At 47.7% G+C, this 14572-nt stretch overlaps 4 non-coding genes and 1 pseudogene across 4 annotated transcripts; all 5 read left to right on the plus strand.

Moving 5' to 3' along the window:
• Positions 1 to 1841: 1841 nt before the first annotated feature.
• LOC126274536 (5S ribosomal RNA) lies at positions 1842 to 1959 on the plus strand (annotated as a pseudogene).
• A 7709-nt stretch (positions 1960 to 9668) lies between these two features.
• Positions 9669 to 9787, plus strand: LOC126275004 (5S ribosomal RNA). The gene has a single exon (XR_007550542.1). It is a non-coding gene; the product is annotated as a 5S ribosomal RNA (ribosomal RNA).
• A 1460-nt stretch (positions 9788 to 11247) lies between these two features.
• On the plus strand, positions 11248 to 11366 carry LOC126275005 (5S ribosomal RNA). The gene has a single exon (XR_007550543.1). It is a non-coding gene; the product is annotated as a 5S ribosomal RNA (ribosomal RNA).
• A 1470-nt stretch (positions 11367 to 12836) lies between these two features.
• LOC126275007 (5S ribosomal RNA) lies at positions 12837 to 12955 on the plus strand. Its single transcript, XR_007550545.1, has one exon. It is a non-coding gene; the product is annotated as a 5S ribosomal RNA (ribosomal RNA).
• Positions 12956 to 14415: 1460 nt separating this feature from the next.
• Positions 14416 to 14534, plus strand: LOC126275008 (5S ribosomal RNA). Its single transcript, XR_007550546.1, has one exon. It is a non-coding gene; the product is annotated as a 5S ribosomal RNA (ribosomal RNA).
• Positions 14535 to 14572: the final 38 nt, after the last annotated feature.

Here is a 14572-nt window from a genome sequence, read left to right on the forward strand (position 1 = left end):
TCTCTTTTTTTTCATACATGAAATATAGTTTTGTTTTACGGTCGATATGAGTGATGACGGGTGTGGGGGCGACACTGTGGCCAGGCCTCAGACTAATTGACCCCTGCCCTCATTGCCGCCGCCTGCCAGCCACGCTCGATGCCCGACCGACAATGACTTTCCTTTTCCGGTGGATGCGTCGTCCTGGTTGCGTACAAATGTTTTGTGTTCCCTTTGGACAGTCGTCATCATCGATTGTTACGGTGTGAATCCGCCTTATCTTTTCCGTTTCCTCTTTCAGTTTTTGGCGTATAAATGGGAGGCATTTATCACATTTCGTTTTCACGTGTTGCAGGCCTATTTAATTTATGAAAAAAAAGTGCTGTTGGCTCCCTCTCTTCTTTTAGATTTTATGTCACTACACCTGCCAGCCCTCTTTTCATGAAAAACTCTCAGGTGCGACAAAGATGCTTCCACAAGCATTTTAAACTACTGTATTAAACGTAAGATGCGAAATTACAGTAATGAACTCAGTTTGAACAAGAATGCGCGGAGGAAGAGTGCTAGGATCTCGTTGAAAATAACGAAACACTGCGAATCGACAGATGTGCTCTTGAAACGCGTCAGAGAGTACTGTTTTGTAGGAGCACTAAATTCCAAAAACTAACTACATTAAAGAAAGACCTGTTCCCGTCTGACCACCGAAGAAAAGCAACAACGTCAGTATTCGGATCGGCGACCGCCTGGGAACTCTGGCTGTCTTCATTTCTTGCTTTCTTGTCACTACTCCTGCCAGCCCTTTTTTCATGCTACCTTTCTCAAGTGACAAAGATGCTTCCATACTGATTTTAAACTATCGTTAGATACGATATTAAGGAATTCAGTTTGAAAAGAGTGCGCCAAGGAAGACTTCCAAAGAGTCTCTGGAATAATAAAAACAGTATGAAGTGACAGAAATGTTGTGAAAAACGTCAGGGCATATTGTTTTGTAGCAGTGCACAAGGGCAAATTTGTAAACAAAAATTTACCTTTCGTCGCTACAAGAGATATATACTTTGCCGAAAAGCCTGTGTCTTGTGTGCATGTTTTCGCACCTTTCCACGGCACGGCGCAGCACAGAGCGGCACTGGTAGCTCCGAACGCCCGCACACGGCGCCTCGGACTCGCCGGTTCGGGCCGCGCCCATCTCGCAGATGCTTCTCGTACTTGTGCTGTCATATGGACCGCGACCCGAGCGGCAGCGAGCGGCAGTCGAGCTAAGTCGGGACAAGTCGGGACGGAAGGGGACAGCCGAGAATGAACCGTGCAAATTACGCAAATATCTGGAAGCGCGACGAGTGTCAGGCAGGTGAGAACGCTTCCCTCTGTCTTCATTTCTTGCTATCTTGTCACTACCCCTGCCAGCCCTTTTTTCATGCTACCTTTCTCATGTGACAAAGATGCTTCCATACTGATTTTAAACTATCGTAAGATACGATATTAAGGAACTCAGTTTGAAAAGAGTGCGCCGAGGAAGACTTCCAAAGAGTCTCTGGAAATAACAAAACAGTATGAAGTGACAGAAATGTTGTGAAATACGTCAGGGCATATTGTTTTGTAGCAGTGCACAACGGCAAATTTGTAAACAAAAATTTACCTTTCGTCGCTACAAGAGATGGATACTTTGTCGAACAAACGAATGACAGGCGGTGCAACGAGCAGCTGTGTTGTGCGTCTGACCCACGTGGCGGCGCGCCGCACTGCGCGTCGCCTTCGAGGTGGAAGGACGTGCTTTGCGTCAAATGTGCCACCGAAAACGGCGATTGCGTGTGTTGGGAGGAGAGGCGAAGCCTTCTTCTGCCGTGCGGCTACTGTATAAGGACGCCAACGGCCATACCATGTTGAATACACCGGTTCTCGTCCGATCACCGAAGTTAAGCAACATCGGGCCCGGTTAGTACTTGGCTGTCTGCCCGCCTGGCAACACCTCGGTGCCGAGCGAGCAGTACTTCCTTGTGCGACTTGGCCGGCGGCGCCTCGCGTGTCGTCTGTCTCCTGCCTCGCGGCTACATTTCATCAAGTCCGTAAGTTATGGCAATGTTGTATGATAATAGTGAAGAACGACAAAATAATGTGCAATGCGAATTCGATAGTTCCGTCGGAAAACCGTCAGCTTTCGAAATTCACCGTTGGATACTTGAGGAATTGTGTTTGTCGACCGATGACGTTCTCGGAGTTCAATTTGATACTTTTATCAATTCCGTGTTTTTGAAGTTGAAAACTCCCGAATTGTGTGATACCGTGGTAAATGTTAATGATGGTATCCGTAAATTTCGACATCTAGACGGTCGCATTAGTAACGTGACTATTTCTCATGGTGGGTTTGGCCTTCGAAATGTTCGTGTGTTCAACTTGCCTTTTGAAATCCGGAATGACACAATATCTCGTCATTTGCGGCCGTACGGGACCGTGCTATCTGTTTTTAAAGAGAAGTGGTCTTCCGCCTATGTTTTTCAGGTCGAAAACGGTGTGAGGAGTGTAAAGATGATAGTACGACAGCATATTCCGTCCTTCTTGTTAGTTAACGGTCATCGTGCTTTTATAACCTATAGTGGTCAACCTCAGACGTGTTCCTTTTGCGGTGCTGTTGGTCATTACCGACAAAACTGTCCTAAACGCAGGCAGCCTGTTCAGTTGCCACGTGAGGACGTTTTAAGTGGGCCTAGCTTTGCTTCTGTTGCTGCAACGAGTTTAGGATCCGCCCCCCCCCCCCCGCACGTGTGCAACTCGCGGCCGCCCCCCCTGTATCGGCCGCCGCTGACGTCATGGACACGTCTGTTCCTGATAGTGACTCTGTTTCTGTTTCTGTTTCTGAACCTCCTGTTGAGCCTTCTTTGCTCGCGGCTGCGACAACTGAATCTGTTTTTGAAAAACCGGTAGTGGACGAAGTCTCACCGCAATCCGTGCCGATGTCGGCAGAAATTGTTCCGCATACTGTCCCGGTTACGGAACCCGACATATCGGCGGTTGCTCCTACTACCGTCCCCGACAGTCTTTCTGCTGCCAGTGCTGTTGTAGAACGTGAAGCTTTTACTGCACCGAAACCGCGTAGGGACCGGAATGTCGCTCGAGCTTCTGGCACCCCACGTTTACGTAGTGCCAGTAGCTCTGCTTCGTTTAATACGCGTGGTTTTTCGGACAAAAATCGGAGTCCGTCTCCGGTGGCGCGTTCTCCTGCCCCCCCTCAGGTTCGGTCGGTCGGGCAACCGACCTCCCGACAACCGGCCACGCGCGACGGCGTAGACCTCGGCCACCGCCCGTCTCAGGGGGGAGGCAGCAGGCGCCACGCGAAAAAGCAGACCTCTTCCCGCACTCAGCCGGAGGGTGATGTTGTTGCTGCAACGCAGAAACGTGACATCGCGGTGCAACATTTGAAAACCTTCCTGAGCCAACCGACTTCTGATGCCGATTCCGGCATGGCGGTGGATCCGCCTTTGTCTGTGACACCTTCCCCCTTTCCAACCAAAAGAAAGGCCGAAGATTCGCACCTTCGTCGTGCCCCCCCTTCCACCCACGATTTGGTGCCGCCTTTATCTTCGGATGTCGAGATGCCCGCCGTGGAGCATTCCGCCACAGAAGGTGCCGTCACAGTTTCTGGGACTCCACCGCCCCCGCCCCCCCTTCCTAGTCAGTCACAGGATTGGTCGGCGGACGTGGAGGCCGGTCGTAACCATTAGTGTGACTCATTGTATGTCCTCCCCCTCCTAGCAAGTTTGTATGTTTTATCTTGTTTTAAGCAAATTTCATGTTTTTCTTTTATTTTCTTGTTTTTTAACTGTGTTATTACGTGTATATGGTTAACGACTGTAGCCAGTGGAACATCTTAACAGTTAATCTTAATAAGTTGCGAAATCCGCAGAAGACTATGATTTTAAAAAATTTCTTGTATGATAATAACTGTCACGTCGCTTTTTTACAGGAGGTGACTTGTGAAGCGCTTTTGTTTTTGCATGATTTTACTGATTTTACTGTGATTGATAATATTGCCCCTGATAACGATACGGGCACTGCAATTTTAGTGCGTTCTGGCTTACCAATATCTAACGTTGACATTTTACCGAACGGTCGCGCTGTTGCTTGCACCATTTTTTGAATTGTGTTTGTAAATGTGTACGCTCAGTCAGGAAATGTTAAACCGGCCAGGGCTGAATTTTATGGTAGAGATTTGTGTCAGCTTCTATCCAGGAATGTCGATACTTTAATCGTTGGGGGTGATTTTAATTGTGTTTTAGACGACAGCGATCAAGAGCCGCGTCCAAACAAATGTCACGAACTGGGTACTTTAGTCACTAGTTTTCAGCTGCTCGACACGTGGCGTGTTTTACACCCGGATTTCACCTACTTCACCTATTTTTACGGTACCGGGCGTAGCCGCCTCGATCGGATTTATGTGTCTAGGCAGCTGTCTGCCCGTATTTGTAGTGCTGACGTGACTCCTGTCGTATTTTCTGACCACTCCAGTTACTCCTGTCGTCTTTTATTGCCTCGTTTGTGTGTTCCTCGCCGTACCAATTTGTGGAAGTTCAATTGCAGTTTACTCAATGACGACCATTTTGTGACTTGTTTTAACCGTATATGGCAACGGTTGTTGCGGACTCGAGGCGGTCATAGTAGCACCATTGAGTGGTGGGTTGCGATAGTTAAACCGGCGATTAGGAAATTTTTAATTGATTACAGCCGTGAGGCGGCACGCTGGCGTCGGGCAACGGCTCGCTTCCGCCAGGCTTGTTTACGGGACTTAGCGTTGCGGGTGACGTCACAGCCCGAGTTGTTGCCTACTCTGAAGCAATTTCAAGCAAAGCTTTTACTTGACATGCGTGCCGTTAGTGATGGGGTGACCGTCCGAAGTCAGCCTGCGGGACTTGTTACTGGGGAACCTCTGTCCATTTACCATTTACACAGGGAACGCAAACGCCGTGAACGTTTGAAGATTAATGTTTGGCGGCTGCGAAATGGCGATCGAACTTCTGTACAGTCGGAAATTGAAACAGATATTTTTGAACATTTCGCTTCACTTTTCCGTGCTGTTGATGTGGATTCCGACGCGTTGCGAGATTTTTTGCAGACTGTACCCCATGTTTTAACTCGCCCGGACAGGAATCATTTAACTGACGCCTTTACGTCTGATGAAGTTCTCGATGCCGTTCGGCGGAGTCCCAACGGGAAGTCTCCAGGCCCAGATGGGATTCCTGCGGAATTTTATTTGAAATTTTTTCATCTTTTTAGTGAGATTTTAGTAGATTTGGTAAATGATATTCGAAATGGTGTGACTGTACCAGCTGCCTTTGTGGAGGGGGTTGTGACGCTCGTTCCCAAATCCAATGCTGTGCCAAATATCGACGCTGTCCGTCCGATTACTTTATTAAATGTTGACTACAAGATCGTCACGCGCTGCGTCGCTCAGCGACTTAAAAACATTTTGCCGGCGGTACTTAGTCCTCAGCAAACGTGTGCGGTGCGCGATCGGAATATCTTTGACGCTATCCTTGCTTACAGGGACTGCATTGGTTATGTAAAAAGTGCTCGGCTTCGGACTGCGGCGATTTTATTAGTTGATTTTAAGAATGCCTTTGACCGTATTAGTCATTTTTATTTGCGTCAGGTTTTGGTACGCATGGGGTTTGGTTATAAATTTACCAAATTAGTGACGCATCTGTTGCAAAATGCTACGTCACGCATCTGTGTTAATGGTCGTCTTACTCCTGCTTTTCGTGTAGGTCGCTCCGTGCGGCAAGGGTGTCCGCTTTCCATGGCGCTTTTTGCCATTGCGCTGGATCCCCTCCTCCGCTATATCGGTCAGGAATGTCGCGGCATTCAGATGGGGACTACCAGATTGGTTTGTAAAGCATACGCTGATGACCTTGGCGTATTTATTGAGCATTTAGACGATGTTGACAGGTTGCAAGTCGTTCTGCACAACTTTGAACAAGCTACGGGGGCGATTGTCAATACACAGAAAACTGTTCTTTTACCGCTCACCGCCCGCGCACGTACCCTTCGTAGGGACTGGTTCTGTGTACAGCAGCAGCATAAAGTTCTTGGAGTCCTTTTATCCTCGAATCCACAGCAGATGGAAGCACTCAATTGGCGGCCTACGCTGCATCGGATTCGTGCTGTTGTCAAGATCCATGCGGTCCGAAATTTGGCCCTTCGGGAAAAGGTGCATTTAATAAATAATAACTTCTTGGCAAGGGCGTGGTACCTTGCGCAGGTTCTCCCGGTACCCAAGCAATTGGGGCGCGCCATCACACAGGCGATTTACTGGTTTTTATGGAGGGGGGAGATTTTTAAGGTGTCACATGCTCTCTGTACCTTGGGCCTGTCCGACGGCGGTTTGGGACTTGTCGATTTTTCAGCCAAATGTGCGGCTCTCCTGTGGAAGAGAATTACCGCTGTTATGCAGAAGGCACCTTGCAGTCCCACCGCGGTTGTTTTTAATCGTTATCGTCCTCATTCTGAAGTGGCACCTGTTTCTGTGTCGCACATCCCGTTTTATCTTTCTTACGTGCGCCGCTACTATTTCGATAATAGTTACCTGACACTTCGTGACATCTCCGCCCACACGGTTAGCGCTGTCTGCGATGCTATACGCGGACCTCCTATTCGTTGCAAGTGGGAGTATCGATTGCCACGCTGCAACTGGGTGGCAGTGTGGCAAAACCTCGCCAACAAAGTCCTCCCGGCTTCCGTACACGCTGCATGGTACAAGGTGGTGCATCGCACCATCCCCACCAACTCCAAACTTCATTCCATCAACCTTATCCCATCTGGAGTGTGTGACGTGTGTACTGTCGACGATACTCTTGAACACCGCTTTGCGTGTGACCGCTTCCGCCGTGTTTGGGACGTCGCCAGGGATATGATTCGCCTGATTCAGCGGGTGGACGCTCGAACCGTTACTGTGGATGATGTATTAATTCCGCAGTGTGTCGTCTACCCCACCACCAAGCGAAATGCCACGGTGTGGATCTTTGGCCAAACAGTTTTTGCTATTTTCTCTTTAAAGTTGTGTACCGATTTGGACTTCCTTACCTTTTTATGGACCCAACATTCTCAGATTCAGACATCGCCACATTATCGGCAAAATTTTGCAAATTTTTTGCAGGTCGCACTGGCGCATGCTTTTGCGCGTATGTCGGTACCTGCATAACATGGATGTTATTGTCTCGTATTTTCAAATTGCCTTAAGCGACACAATATGAATAAATGCGACTTTCTCTATGTTTTCTGGAACGAAAATTGCCGAAAATTGACTATCGAACGACATCAGAAGTCTTTTCAGTTTTTTCTGGACGTTATTGCCAAACTTCTTGTTTGGCATGAGTGTCGGTATTATTAGTTTCTTTTTTCTTTTTTTTCCCCGTATGTGGCGTGACGAGATTCTTTACTGATGTTTCAGTTCTAGTTTCTAGTGGTGACTGTTTGCGTTATTTTTTTTCCTTTTTTCTTTTTTCATTTCTTTTACTGTCGAGCGCTCCCACTTCTCGTCACGTGTCTGCGCTCGGCAGTTTTGGAACCTTTCGTCGGTGTGGGATTTCACACCGGGATTACCGGCGCTTTAAAATAGCGTTTTGTTTCATGTTGTTTTTACTATACCTAGGCTGTTGCGATTTCTCTTTTTTTTCATACATGAAATATAGTTTTGTTTTACGGTCGATATGAGTGATGACGGGTGTGGGGGCGACACTGTGGCCAGGCCTCAGACTAATTGACCCCTGCCCTCATTGCCGCCGCCTGCCAGCCACGCTCGATGCCCGACCGACAATGACTTTCCTTTTCCGGTGGATGCGTCGTCCTGGTTGCGTACAAATGTTTTGTGTTCCCTTTGGACAGTCGTCATCATCGATTGTTACGGTGTGAATCCGCCTTATCTTTTCCGTTTCCTCTTTCAGTTTTTGGCGTATAAATGGGAGGCATTTATCACATTTCGTTTTCACGTGTTGCAGGCCTATTTAATTTATGAAAAAAAAGTGCTGTTGGCTCCCTCTCTTCTTTTAGATTTTATGTCACTACACCTGCCAGCCCTCTTTTCATGAAAAACTCTCAGGTGCGACAAAGATGCTTCCACAAGCATTTTAAACTACTGTAAAAATAAAAAAACAAAAAAAAAGGTGCTGTTGGCTCCCTCTCACTTTTTCCTTTTCAAAAAAAAAAAAAAAAAAAAAAGGGTGCTGTTGGCTCCCTCTCTTCTTTTAAATTTTATGTCACTACACCTGCCAGCCCTCTTTTCATGCAAACTCTCAGGTGCGACAAAGATGCTTCCACAAGCATTTTAAACTACTGTATTAAACGTAAGATGCGAAATTACAGTAATGAACTCAGTTTGAACAAGAATGCGCGGAGGAAGAGTGCTAGGATCTCGTTGAAAATAACGAAACACTGCGAATCGACAGATGTGCTCTTGAAACGCGTCAGAGAGTACTGTTTTGTAGGAGCACTAAATTCCAAAAACTAACTACATTAAAGAAAGACCTGTTCCCGTCTGACCACCGAAGAAAAGCAACAACGTCAGTATTCGGATCGGCGACCGCCTGGGAACTCTGGCTGTCTTCATTTCTTGCTTTCTTGTCACTACTCCTGCCAGCCCTTTTTTCATGCTACCTTTCTCAAGTGACAAAGATGCTTCCATACTGATTTTAAACTATCGTTAGATACGATATTAAGGAATTCAGTTTGAAAAGAGTGCGCCAAGGAAGACTTCCAAAGAGTCTCTGGAATAATAAAAACAGTATGAAGTGACAGAAATGTTGTGAAAAACGTCAGGGCATATTGTTTTGTAGCAGTGCACAAGGGCAAATTTGTAAACAAAAATTTACCTTTCGTCGCTACAAGAGATATATACTTTGCCGAAAAGCCTGTGTCTTGTGTGCATGTTTTCGCACCTTTCCACGGCATGGCGCAGCACAGAGCGGCACTGGTAGCTCCGAACGCCCGCACACGGCGCCTCGGACTCGCCGGTTCGGGCCGCGCCCATCTCGCAGATGCTTCTCGTACTTGTGCTGTCATATGGACCGCGACCCGAGCGGCAGCGAGCGGCAGTCGAGCTAAGTCGGGACAAGTCGGGACGGAAGGGGACAGCCGAGAATGAACCGTGCAAATTACGCAAATATCTGGAAGCGCGACGAGTGTCAGGCAGGTGAGAACGCTTCCCTCTGTCTTCATTTCTTGCTATCTTGTCACTACCCCTGCCAGCCCTTTTTTCATGCTACCTTTCTCATGTGACAAAGATGCTTCCATACTGATTTTAAACTATCGTAAGATACGATATTAAGGAACTCAGTTTGAAAAGAGTGCGCCGAGGAAGACTTCCAAAGAGTCTCTGGAAATAACAAAACAGTATGAAGTGACAGAAATGTTGTGAAATACGTCAGGGCATATTGTTTTGTAGCAGTGCACAACGGCAAATTTGTAAACAAAAATTTACCTTTCGTCGCTACAAGAGATGGATACTTTGTCGAACAAACGAATGACAGGCGGTGCAACGAGCAGCTGTGTTGTGCGTCTGACCCACGTGGCGGCGCGCCGCACTGCGCGTCGCCTTCGAGGTGGAAGGACGTGCTTTGCGTCAAATGTGCCACCGAAAACGGCGATTGCGTGTGTTGGGAGGAGAGGCGAAGCCTTCTTCTGCCGTGCGGCTACTGTATAAGGACGCCAACGGCCATACCATGTTGAATACACCGGTTCTCGTCCGATCACCGAAGTTAAGCAACATCGGGCCCGGTTAGTACTTGGATGGGTGACCGCCTGGGAACACCGGGTGCTGTTGGCTCCCTCTCTTCTTTTAAATTTTATGTCACTACACCTGCCAGCCCTCTTTTCATGCAAACTCTCAGGTGCGACAAAGATGCTTCCACAAGCATTTTAAACTACTGTATTAAACGTAAGATGCGAAATTACAGTAATGAACTCAGTTTGAACAAGAATGCGCGGAGGAAGAGTGCTAGGATCTCGTTGAAAATAACGAAACACTGCGAATCGACAGATGTGCTCTTGAAACGCGTCAGAGAGTACTGTTTTGTAGGAGCACTAAATTCCAAAAACTAACTACATTAAAGAAAGACCTGTTCCCGTCTGACCACCGAAGAAAAGCAACAACGTCAGTATTCGGATCGGCGACCGCCTGGGAACTCTGGCTGTCTTCATTTCTTGCTTTCTTGTCACTACTCCTGCCAGCCCTTTTTTCATGCTACCTTTCTCAAGTGACAAAGATGCTTCCATACTGATTTTAAACTATCGTTAGATACGATATTAAGGAATTCAGTTTGAAAAGAGTGCGCCAAGGAAGACTTCCAAAGAGTCTCTGGAATAATAAAAACAGTATGAAGTGACAGAAATGTTGTGAAAAACGTCAGGGCATATTGTTTTGTAGCAGTGCACAAGGGCAAATTTGTAAACAAAAATTTACCTTTCGTCGCTACAAGAGATATATACTTTGCCGAAAAGCCTGTGTCTTGTGTGCATGTTTTCGCACCTTTCCACGGCATGGCGCAGCACAGAGCGGCACTGGTAGCTCCGAACGCCCGCACACGGCGCCTCGGACTCGCCGGTTCGGGCCGCGCCCATCTCGCAGATGCTTCTCGTACTTGTGCTGTCATATGGACCGCGACCCGAGCGGCAGCGAGCGGCAGTCGGGACAAGTCGGGACGGAAGGGGACAGCCGAGAATGAACCGTGCAAATTACGCAAATATCTGGAAGCGCGACGAGTGTCAGGCAGGTGAGAACGCTTCCCTCTGTCTTCATTTCTTGCTATCTTGTCACTACCCCTGCCAGCCCTTTTTTCATGCTACCTTTCTCATGTGACAAAGATGCTTCCATACTGATTTTAAACTATCGTAAGATACGATATTAAGGAACTCAGTTTGAAAAGAGTGCGCCGAGGAAGACTTCCAAAGAGTCTCTGGAAATAACAAAACAGTATGAAGTGACAGAAATGTTGTGAAATACGTCAGGGCATATTGTTTTGTAGCAGTGCACAACGGCAAATTTGTAAACAAAAATTTACCTTTCGTCGCTACAAGAGATGGATACTTTGTCGAACAAACGAATGACAGGCGGTGCAACGAGCAGCTGTGTTGTGCGTCTGACCCACGTGGCGGCGCGCCGCACTGCGCGTCGCCTTCGAGGTGGAAGGACGTGCTTTGCGTCAAATGTGCCACCGAAAACGGCGATTGCGTGTGTTGGGAGGAGAGGCGAAGCCTTCTTCTGCCGTGCGGCTACTGTATAAGGACGCCAACGGCCATACCATGTTGAATACACCGGTTCTCGTCCGATCACCGAAGTTAAGCAACATCGGGCCCGGTTAGTACTTGGATGGGTGACCGCCTGGGAACACCGGGTGCTGTTGGCTCCCTCTCTTCTTTTAAATTTTATGTCACTACACCTGCCAGCCCTCTTTTCATGCAAACTCTCAGGTGCGACAAAGATGCTTCCACAAGCATTTTAAACTACTGTATTAAACGTAAGATGCGAAATTACAGTAATGAACTCAGTTTGAACAAGAATGCGCGGAGGAAGAGTGCTAGGATCTCGTTGAAAATAACGAAACACTGCGAATCGACAGATGTGCTCTTGAAACGCGTCAGAGAGTACTGTTTTGTAGGAGCACTAAATTCCAAAAACTAACTACATTAAAGAAAGACCTGTTCCCGTCTGACCACCGAAGAAAAGCAACAACGTCAGTATTCGGATCGGCGACCGCCTGGGAACTCTGGCTGTCTTCATTTCTTGCTTTCTTGTCACTACTCCTGCCAGCCCTTTTTTCATGCTACCTTTCTCAAGTGACAAAGATGCTTCCATACTGATTTTAAACTATCGTTAGATACGATATTAAGGAATTCAGTTTGAAAAGAGTGCGCCAAGGAAGACTTCCAAAGAGTCTCTGGAATAATAAAAACAGTATGAAGTGACAGAAATGTTGTGAAAAACGTCAGGGCATATTGTTTTGTAGCAGTGCACAAGGGCAAATTTGTAAACAAAAATTTACCTTTCGTCGCTACAAGAGATATATACTTTGCCGAAAAGCCTGTGTCTTGTGTGCATGTTTTCGCACCTTTCCACGGCATGGCGCAGCACAGAGCGGCACTGGTAGCTCCGAACGCCCGCACACGGCGCCTCGGACTCGCCGGTTCGGGCCGCGCCCATCTCGCAGATGCTTCTCGTACTTGTGCTGTCATATGGACCGCGACCCGAGCGGCAGCGAGCGGCAGTCGAGCTAAGTCGGGACAAGTCGGGACGGAAGGGGACAGCCGAGAATGAACCGTGCAAATTACGCAGATATCTGGAAGCGCGACGAGTGTCAGGCAGGTGAGAACGCTTCCCTCTGTCTTCATTTCTTGCTATCTTGTCACTACCCCTGCCAGCCCTTTTTTCATGCTACCTTTCTCATGTGACAAAGATGCTTCCATACTGATTTTAAACTATCGTAAGATACGATATTAAGGAACTCAGTTTGAAAAGAGTGCGCCGAGGAAGACTTCCAAAGAGTCTCTGGAAATAACAAAACAGTATGAAGTGACAGAAATGTTGTGAAATACGTCAGGGCATATCGTTTTGTAGCAGTGCACAACGGCAAATTTGTAAACAAAAATTTACCTTTCGTCGCTACAAGAGATGGATACTTTGTCGAACAAACGAATGACAGGCGGTGCAACGAGCAGCTGTGTTGTGCGTCTGACCCACGTGGCGGCGCGCCGCACTGCGCGTCGCCTTCGAGGTGGAAGGACGTGCTTTGCGTCAAATGTGCCACCGAAAACGGCGATTGCGTGTGTTGGGAGGAGAGGCGAAGCCTTCTTCTGCCGTGCGGCTACTGTATAAGGACGCCAACGGCCATACCATGTTGAATACACCGGTTCTCGTCCGATCACCGAAGTTAAGCAACATCGGGCCCGGTTAGTACTTGGATGGGTGACCGCCTGGGAACACCGGGTGCTGTTGGCTCCCTCTCTTCTTTTAAATTTTATGTCACTACACCTGCCAGCCCTCTTTTCATGCAAACTCTCAGGTGCGACAAAGATGCTTCCACAAGCATTTTAAACTACTGTATTAAACGTAAGATGCGAAATTACAGTAATGAACTCAGTTTGAACAAGAATGCGCGGAGGAAGAGTGCTAGGATCTCGTTGAAAATAACGAAACACTGCGAATCGACAGATGTGCTCTTGAAACGCGTCAGAGAGTACTGTTTTGTAGGAGCACTAAATTCCAAAAACTAACTACATTAAAGAAAGACCTGTTCCCGTCTGACCACCGAAGAAAAGCAACAACGTCAGTATTCGGATCGGCGACCGCCTGGGAACTCTGGCTGTCTTCATTTCTTGCTTTCTTGTCACTACTCCTGCCAGCCCTTTTTTCATGCTACCTTTCTCAAGTGACAAAGATGCTTCCATACTGATTTTAAACTATCGTTAGATACGATATTAAGGAATTCAGTTTGAAAAGAGTGCGCCAAGGAAGACTTCCAAAGAGTCTCTGGAATAATAAAAACAGTATGAAGTGACAGAAATGTTGTGAAAAACGTCAGGGCATATTGTTTTGTAGCAGTGCACAAGGGCAAATTTGTAAACAAAAATTTACCTTTCGTCGCTACAAGAGATATATACTTTGCCGAAAAGCCTGTGTCTTGTGTGCATGTTTTCGCACCTTTCCACGGCATGGCGCAGCACAGAGCGGCACTGGTAGCTCCGAACGCCCGCACACGGCGCCTCGGACTCGCCGGTTCGGGCCGCGCCCATCTCGCAGATGCTTCTCGTACTTGTGCTGTCATATGGACCGCGACCCGAGCGGCAGCGAGCGGCAGTCGGGACAAGTCGGGACGGAAGGGGACAGCCGAGAATGAACCGTGCAAATTACGCAAATATCTGGAAGCGCGACGAGTGTCAGGCAGGTGAGAACGCTTCCCTCTGTCTTCATTTCTTGCTATCTTGTCACTACCCCTGCCAGCCCTTTTTTCATGCTACCTTTCTCATGTGACAAAGATGCTTCCATACTGATTTTAAACTATCGTAAGATACGATATTAAGGAACTCAGTTTGAAAAGAGTGCGCCGAGGAAGACTTCCAAAGAGTCTCTGGAAATAACAAAACAGTATGAAGTGACAGAAATGTTGTGAAATACGTCAGGGCATATTGTTTTGTAGCAGTGCACAACGGCAAATTTGTAAACAAAAATTTACCTTTCGTCGCTACAAGAGATGGATACTTTGTCGAACAAACGAATGACAGGCGGTGCAACGAGCAGCTGTGTTGTGCGTCTGACCCACGTGGCGGCGCGCCGCACTGCGCGTCGCCTTCGAGGTGGAAGGACGTGCTTTGCGTCAAATGTGCCACCGAAAACGGCGATTGCGTGTGTTGGGAGGAGAGGCGAAGCCTTCTTCTGCCGTGCGGCTACTGTATAAGGACGCCAACGGCCATACCATGTTGAATACACCGGTTCTCGTCCGATCACCGAAGTTAAGCAACATCGGGCCCGGTTAGTACTTGGATGGGTGACCGCCTGGGAACACCGGGTGCTGTTGGCTCCCTCTCTTCTTTTAAATTTTATGTCACTACACCTGCC

Source organism: Schistocerca gregaria, chromosome 5, assembly GCF_023897955.1.
Source record: "Schistocerca gregaria isolate iqSchGreg1 chromosome 5, iqSchGreg1.2, whole genome shotgun sequence".
Lineage (NCBI taxonomy): Eukaryota > Metazoa > Arthropoda > Insecta > Orthoptera > Acrididae > Schistocerca > Schistocerca gregaria.